General features: G+C 38.6%; 1 non-coding gene across 1 annotated transcript; it reads right to left on the bottom strand.

Moving 5' to 3' along the window:
- Window positions 1–5,940: 5,940 nt before the first annotated feature.
- On the bottom strand, window positions 5,941–6,104 carry LOC133243627 (U1 spliceosomal RNA). The gene has a single exon (XR_009735177.1). It is a non-coding gene; the product is annotated as a U1 spliceosomal RNA (small nuclear RNA).
- Window positions 6,105–8,165: the final 2,061 nt, after the last annotated feature.

Consider the following 8,165-nt stretch of genomic DNA (forward strand, 5'->3'; position numbering starts at 1 on the left):
TAAAACTTACCTGTATACCTAAAGAAAGAAAGTAATGATGGCAAATATCATGGCACATATGCAAATGATACTAAAATAAGCCAGTATTTGCATATTTTTATTTTTGAAATATGTATTTTAAATCTAATTTTTCACTCAGTCTTTATATTTTTCATAAAGTAGTTCAGCCACCATGTACGGAGTGGCATGAAGTATGTTAGGCCTTAAGAGCCTTATCTTTATAGCCTTAATGGGACACAAGCTGATAAGCTCAGTTCATGAGAAGCAAATGAGAAGCAGAAGTTTGTACAGGGTGGTGGTACAGGAGTCCAGAAGAAGGGCACCCAACCCAGATGGGATACTGGTGAAGACTTGCTAGAGAAGACTGCTGAAATGAACTGAGTCAGCCGCACATTACTGGCTTCATTTAAGAGTCACAAAAGCTAAGCTATAGAAAGATTAAGCAGTTTACTCCTTATTACTGCTGCTGCTGCTAAGTAGCTTCAGTCGTGTCCAACTCTGTGCGACCCCATAGACGGCAGCCCACCAGGCTCCCCTGTCCCTGGGATTCTCCAGGCAAGAACACTGGAGTGGCTTGCCATTTCCTTCTCCAGTGCATGAAAGTGAAAAGTGAAAGTGAAGTCACTCAGTCGTGTCCCACTCTTAGCGACCCCATGGACTGCAGCCTACCAGGCTCCTCCATCAATGGGATTTTCCAGGCAAGAGTACTGAAATGGGTTGCCGTTGCCTTCTCCGACTCCTTATTACACAGCTATATAGTGATCAGGACTAGAACCAATGTGAAGTACCTCCCAATCCAAGAAAGAGTCAAAAACTATTGAATGTCTGGTTACAAAGTATCATTTTATTTCAGAAATAAATTTTATTTGAGAAAGTTCCATACTTATATGCCTCTTAGTCACATACATACGTTAGAATATTAGAAAAATTCAGGCACACCAAAATAATCCAAACCTGTAGCCTCTTAGGATAGCTAATTAATACCTATGCCACAGTCCTGGCAACCTCTAGTTCTTAATTTTGTGGTTGCTACAGCTTGCAATGCAGGAGACCTGGGTTCAATCCCTGGGTCGGGAAGATCCTCTGGAGAAGGGAATGGCAATCCACTCCAGTATTCTTGTCTGGAGAATACCATGGACAGAGGAGCCTGGTGGGCTACAATCCATGGGTTGCGAGGAGTCAGACACAACTGAGCGACTAACACACACACACACACACACACACACACACACACAGAGCTTGCTACAGGAAGATGTATTGCATAAAAATGAGGCATTAGCTCTAACTTCCTTGGATACCAACTTTAAGAAACATGAGTCATTCAAATCATTCTCTAAAGTTCTTCCACCACCAAAGGCAGAAGACAAAAGCACTGCTAATTAAATGTGTAATTAGGGTTTATTATAACTAGTATATATTAGTTTAAAGTCTCATTCACCACTGCTTTGAATTGGTTTTGTCCTATCTTTATTTGTGCTTAATTGTCCTATTTTATGTGTTTAATTTTGTAGAATACTTTATATTCTTTTTGGATGCAGGCAGAGTATGAATTCTAAATAAATAATAACAATAGATTACAGGCTCTTTTATGTGCTGCATGTGCACATTTAAAAAATTATTGGAGGATAATTGCTTTACAATATTGTTTTCTGTTTACAATATTGGTTTCTGCCATACATCAACATGAATCAGTCATAGTTATACATATGTCCCCTCCCTCTTGAGCCTCCCTCCCACCTCCCACCCCATCCCACCTCTCTAGGTTGTCACAGAGCCCTGGGTTGGGCTCCCTGTGTCACACAGCAAATTCCCACTGGCTATCATTACTCAGCTATAAAAAAAAGAATGCATTTGAGTCACTCCTAATAAGGTGGATGAACCTATTGTATAGAGTAAAGTAAGAGTAGAGTAACTATTGTATAGAGCCTATTGTATAGAGTGAAGTAAGAAAGAAAAAGACAAATATTATGTATTAACACATGTGCATGGAATCTGGAAAGATGGTACTGATGAACCTATTTGCAGGGCAGCAAGGGAGACATGGACACAGAGAACAGACTTGTAGACACAGTGTGGAAAGTGCAGGGTGGAATGAAACGAGGGAGTAGCATGGAAACATATACATTACCTCAAATGCACATTTTACAGTACCCTGGGGCCCCTTACAAAATCAATGTGTATGACACATTTATACCCATTTTATAGGTTTTGGAACAATTTTACTGTTTTAAATTATTACAGAAGCTTACAGCTATATATTAGCTTTTATTACCTACTTTTAGTTCTATCTACAATTTACTTGTGGTGTCCTTAGTCAGGAACACAATCCCCAATAACAAAAATGTTTCTACAAGCAAAGACAGTATACAACCTACTTTATGACAACCTACTTTATAAGACAGCTGTAATACATTCCTGGGGTGGGTGAGGAGGGAGGAACTCTCTAGAATGACCATGTTTCCAGGACAGTATTATCTAGTTTCTGGAATATTAGGTCAAATTTTAAACTCTGACTTTCTTCTTTTTATTATACAGCATGTTCCTACATCACCAGCACCATTGCTAAGAAGCCAGTGCTAAACAGGGAGTACAAACTCACTTTCCTATTAGCTTAAAATAAAGAACTGGGAAGGTAGGTCAGTTACAGATCCAAATTAGCATAGATAAGGACTAATGAAATACTTCTTGCATTTGTGTTAAATATTAGGCTTTCATTTGACTTCACTGAGAAAAACATTAAAAGATTCTACTGCTAAAAAGGTTTTTTAAAACACTGGACTATTGTTTTAAAAACACTCCAAAGGTCCCTTTCACAACAGTCCATGGGTCTACAATACTGAAGATAAAAGGTTTCACTGGATTCCCATCATGGTTTCTTATTTTCTCTGTAGAAAATCCTGTGGTATGAAATAGGAAAAATATTGAAGAGAAACCGCATTAGGCTTTTACAAAAGTGGCATGTGGCCAATGAAGGCCCAAAACAATAGAAAAGGGACACTAGATAATGTAATTATTTTCTTCCATTTTTAGTTTTAATAGTTTTATTTGGAATTTGGTATACAAGGAAATTAAAAGTTAGTGTTTAATTACATGCCTTATCAGCCAACCCTCTGCTTCAGTCATTATTTTACTAATCAACAGCTCTCCAGTGGTTGTACCTTATCAGTCGAATGATACACACAATTGTATAAGTTGCCTTCAAAGTTTCAATAGGACTTTGCCCAATCCACTTTATTTTCCACAACATTTCAATCTGTAGTCTGCAATGTTATCAAAGTGGCGTTTACTTCTAAGTCCATATACCTCACTCTCCCATCTGTAGGCCCTGGCCTCACTTGCCCAACTGAAGCATAATTCTTCTTCAAGCATACCATAATTCTTCAAGCACACCACATTTCTACCTGATATTTTCCACTGTCTCTGTTTAATTTAATTCCACTTTTCTCTAGGCTTGAGGAAGATATAGTGTTTCCACTTTCCTCAAACAACTTCATTCTTTCTCCTAAATTTCTTATATCAAAGTAAATTTGCTATTAGGCAATCCCTTATATCTGAATCTAACCCATCCATGAAAAGTTTGGGTAATGGGCAACTTTATTCCATTCTGATAATTGGAAAAGTAATAATGCTTTCCCATTCCATCTTCAAAATCCTCAACCGACTTAGTGTTTTCATTAAAACACTCTAAAATACTTATGCAACTGTCCTCCAAATATGTACCATATTGTAAAGCATTTAACACATCAGTGCGTGTGTGCTAAGTTGCTTCAGTCATATCCAACTCATTGCAATCCTGTTGGCTGTAGCCCACCAGGCTCCTCTGTCCATGGGATTCTCCAGGCAAGAATACTGGAGGGGGTTACCATGCTCTCCTCCAGGGGACCTTCCTCACCTGGGATCAAACCCGCATTTCTTACATCTCTGCATTGACAGGTGGGTTCTTTACCATTAGCTCCACCTGCGAAGCCCAGAACATCAATATCTAATTATTAACACTTAATGAACGAATTAGCAGATATGTGTAGTTCACAATGATGCTTATGCTATACTGGATACAAACAAACAGAAAAACAAAGCTGGCTTTCAAGCTGCCTGGGAATGTATGTTTTTGATTTGCACCATTAGAAGAAAAGAATTTTTCTTCTTTTTAAAAAACTTAAAAAAAAAAAAAAACTTTAGTTCTGATGAGGGATGTTGGAAAGGCAAAATAAGGCTTTTCCAAGAACTTCTAGACAGAGGACTCACTAGTGAGAAGCGATATAATAGGAAAACCATGAAGAGAGCCACTGAATGGGTGCTTGGACTTCCAAAGTGAAGTCAAAAACAAGAAAAAATGTCCTGGAGATATTGTTACAAGTTGAGTACATTAAAGCAAAGGAGACCATGGTAAACACCAAAATTATCATTTTAATTAGTCTTAACATTAGTCAAGCTGATTAAGGTGAGGAAAAAAGGACAACAGTATCCAAATTATGGGTAAGAGAAAAGTTATGTTCTACTCAAGTCTGGCAGGAGGGAAATCGTCACAATAAGCATTAATTGTTAGTGAGAAGGGCACCAACTTGTTAATTTTCTGAAATCAATAATCTTGTTTTATAGCCTCATTTACTTTCCTCTCTTCTGTTTATGCTTAGCTGTTTTAATAATGCTACATCACATTTTCCTTTTATACTGCAAGGGAGATGTACAGTGATGTAAGTAAACCATGAAATAGTATGTTAAAAGTAGATAATAGATTACACTTATTAATGACAAATGACATTTATTAAAGGAAAGTTAACAATCAAGGTAATTCTAAAATAGGATGTGGCAACTACTGTTAGAGTTGGGATTTGGAGGATGATGCTGAAACCACTTCAGGAGAATGGGAACTCAACTGACAAAGCCCAGGGTTACTGAAAAATTTTCCTGATTTCAAGCATCTCTACTCAGAGCCAAGGAGATGAACAAATTTTACTCAGCAGGTACCTTTCATTTCCTGCCTCAAGTTGCAAAATTCCAGACGAGAACGTTGGCGGCAGCAGAAAGCAAATGAATGAATATCCAGGATTCTGAGTGTTCTTAGTTGAGTCCTGTGAGCAGTGCTTCTAGCCTCTCCTGCTCCTGGAGGCAGGGGCCAAGCTCAGTCCCCATGCCCATCACTTCTTGTTTCAGAAGAACTCACCAAAGCTCTGGGTGGGAGCATCATGCTTATCTCAGAATCCCACAGTATCATGTGCCTTGCCTTGTGTTGCTATGAGGGAAACAAGGCAATGGGAATCCCTATTCTCAGGGGCCAATATCTCTCTTACAGGCTTTTTAAAAGCAAAAGACTTAAACGGCAAATACTTGTAACACTTTGGAAGATGAGAATCTCTAAGCGCTACAGACAAGGCTGAAGATTCTGATCTTAATACTGCATAGTTATTGTTTAGTTGCTCGTGTCCAACTCTTTTGCGACACCGTGGACTGTAACCCACCAGGGTCCTCTGTCCATGGGATCTCCCAGGCAAGAATGCTGGAGTGGGTTGCCATTCCCTTTTCCAGGGGATCTTCCTGATCCAGGGATGGAACCCACATCTCCTGCATTGGCAGGCCGGTTCTTAACCACTTAGCCACTCAATACTGCATTACATTTGCCTTTTAAATTACTGATTCAACCTTGGTTGGATTGTACACATTTTATTAACTCTCTTAATTTTCTATATTGGGTTAATGAAAGCTGGATAAATTGAATAGTCTGTCTCCTAATAATTGTTGATAATGTCCTCAACACATAGGTATTTCCCTTCTCGGTAGGAGGTACACAGAAAAGCATGATTCTGTAACTTTGTGTTAAAGAGACAAAGCCATCAGTACATTTTTGCATATGGCTAAAAAATAGTCTCAGAGACTTAGATTTTCCTTTTGGAAATTTATTTTTTTTTATTTTATTTTTTTTAAAGAAAAAAAAATAATTTATAGGGGAAAGCGCGCACGCAGTCCCCCACTACCACAAATTACGCAGTCGAATTTCCCCTATTTGAGGAAATCGCAGAGGTCAACACACCCGGAGTGCAATGGGTGAGTCTCGCCCTGGGAGAACCACCTTCTTGATCATGGTATCTCCTCTGCCAGGTAAGTATTCCTTTTGGAAATTTAACAGTGAGTCTCCCCCAAACTCAAGTCACAAACCTAGCTGGACAAATGAAATCTAGATGGCCAAGTAAATGTGAGTTCAGTCTGCTATTTACATATGAGACATTTTGTTTGTGTAGACACACCAATTGTGTATACATAAAATGTATACTCTCATTGCTTTATACCTCTAATACATCCCTTAATAGTTAATGTTTCAAGCACATGTTTAGCAAGCATATCATACAGGTAGATACATTTTAAGCTAAAATTAATTAGTGTTTACTGGGCCGGGAAGATCCCCTGGAGAAGGGAATGGCTATCCACTCTAGTATTCTTCCTTGGAGAATTCCATGGACAGAGAAGCCTGGCGGGCTACAGACTATGGGGTCACAAAGAGTCAGACAGGACTGAGTGACTAATACTTTCACTTTTTTTCACTTTCAAATACAGTGTAGAACAATGCACATGACCTAATGATTAAGTGAGGGAGGTGACTGGGGTAGGAGGAAGCTTGAGACATAATTGCACATTCCCTAACATCTCACTGTTGTAGACTATAAGCATGTATTTAGAGGAAATAAATGGGAAAAATGTATGAGTAATTATCTCTTGATTGGTCGGTTGCTATATAATTTTTATTTACTTTTTGGAAGCTTTCATGATTTTCCACATTCCCTGAAATTAGTATATATTTCATTGTTTGATTGTATTACATTTTTGTTTAAGAAGAGGTATGCTGAAAGAATTGACTGAGTGAATGCCTTGGTAAAGCAAGCTGGGAAAGCAAATAATCACTCCCTGTACATCTGTTTTGCTAACTGTTTTCCCTCATTTACTAGTGTTGCTTCAAGGAAATCTCATCTATGTGATTTTGCCCACCATGGATTCCTCAGTGCTAAACAAGTAGGGACACAAAAGAGGCACTCAGTGTAATTAAAAATTTTTTAAACCCTTTAAAAAACTGAAGTATAGTTGGTTTATAATGTGTTAGTTTCAGGTGTACAGCAAAGTGACTCAGTTATATGTATGTATGTGTGTATATGTATATACACACACACACACACACACACTTCTTTTTCAGATTATTTTCCATTATAGGTTATTACAAGATCTTGAATATAGTTCCCTGTGCTATATGGTAGGACCTTCAATTTAATTTTTAAATAAGTAAATGAAGTTTAAAATTTGGAAAACATTGAGTCTTATTCTCTGCTTATAAACCTGACTTGGAAATTGTATGTATTTGTAAGAGCCAAGCCCTTTATCACTCTACAAGAACAGACATTTAAGTGAGCACATAATTAGACAGCCACTGTCAGAACACCATTATTGAACTGGCTAAGCTCCTTCTCAGCTAGGTAGGGGTGTGTGTCTAATTTGAAAATTAGTAGTAAGACTGTCATTGCTTTAAGTTTATCATCAGCTCTTGAAGTTTTATAGTATTAGAGAGGCATAATAATACAGTCAATTCCCAAATTATTTCTGTTTGGTTTGTAAAAGAAGTATATGATTTTTTCCTCAGAAGGTTTTCCTTATTAATTCTGTTTTCCATGGACAGGATTTGCCTTTCCTGAGTGTACACCCTGACTGATGGATGGGAGAGGTTAACCCGAAATGGGCCGGGGGGCAGAGAGAAGCCAGCCTGGAATTAAACATTGACTACACTTCAGCCTACTTGGTGGTTCAGTGGTAAAGAATTCTGCTGCCAATGCAGGAGGCATGGGTTCCATTTCTGGATCAGGAAGATCCCCTGGAGAAGGAAATGGTAACCCACTCCAGTATTCTTGGCTGGAGAATCCCATGGAAAGAGGAGCCTGATGGGCTACAGTCCATGGCGTGGCAAAGAGTTGGACATGACTTAGCAACTAAACAACAACAACAAACTCTTCAGCTTCATGTTCTGAATTTAAGGTTCACTGGTGTGCGTGCCATGCATGCTAACTCACTTCAGTCATGTCCAACTCTTTGCAACCCTATGGGCCTTAGCTCACCAGGCTCCTCTGCCTATGGGATTCTTCAGGCAAGAATACTGGAGCAGTTTGCAATGCTCTCCTCCACGGATCTTG

This window comes from Bos javanicus, chromosome X, assembly GCF_032452875.1.
Source record: "Bos javanicus breed banteng chromosome X, ARS-OSU_banteng_1.0, whole genome shotgun sequence".
Classification (NCBI taxonomy): Eukaryota; Metazoa; Chordata; class Mammalia; order Artiodactyla; family Bovidae; genus Bos; species Bos javanicus.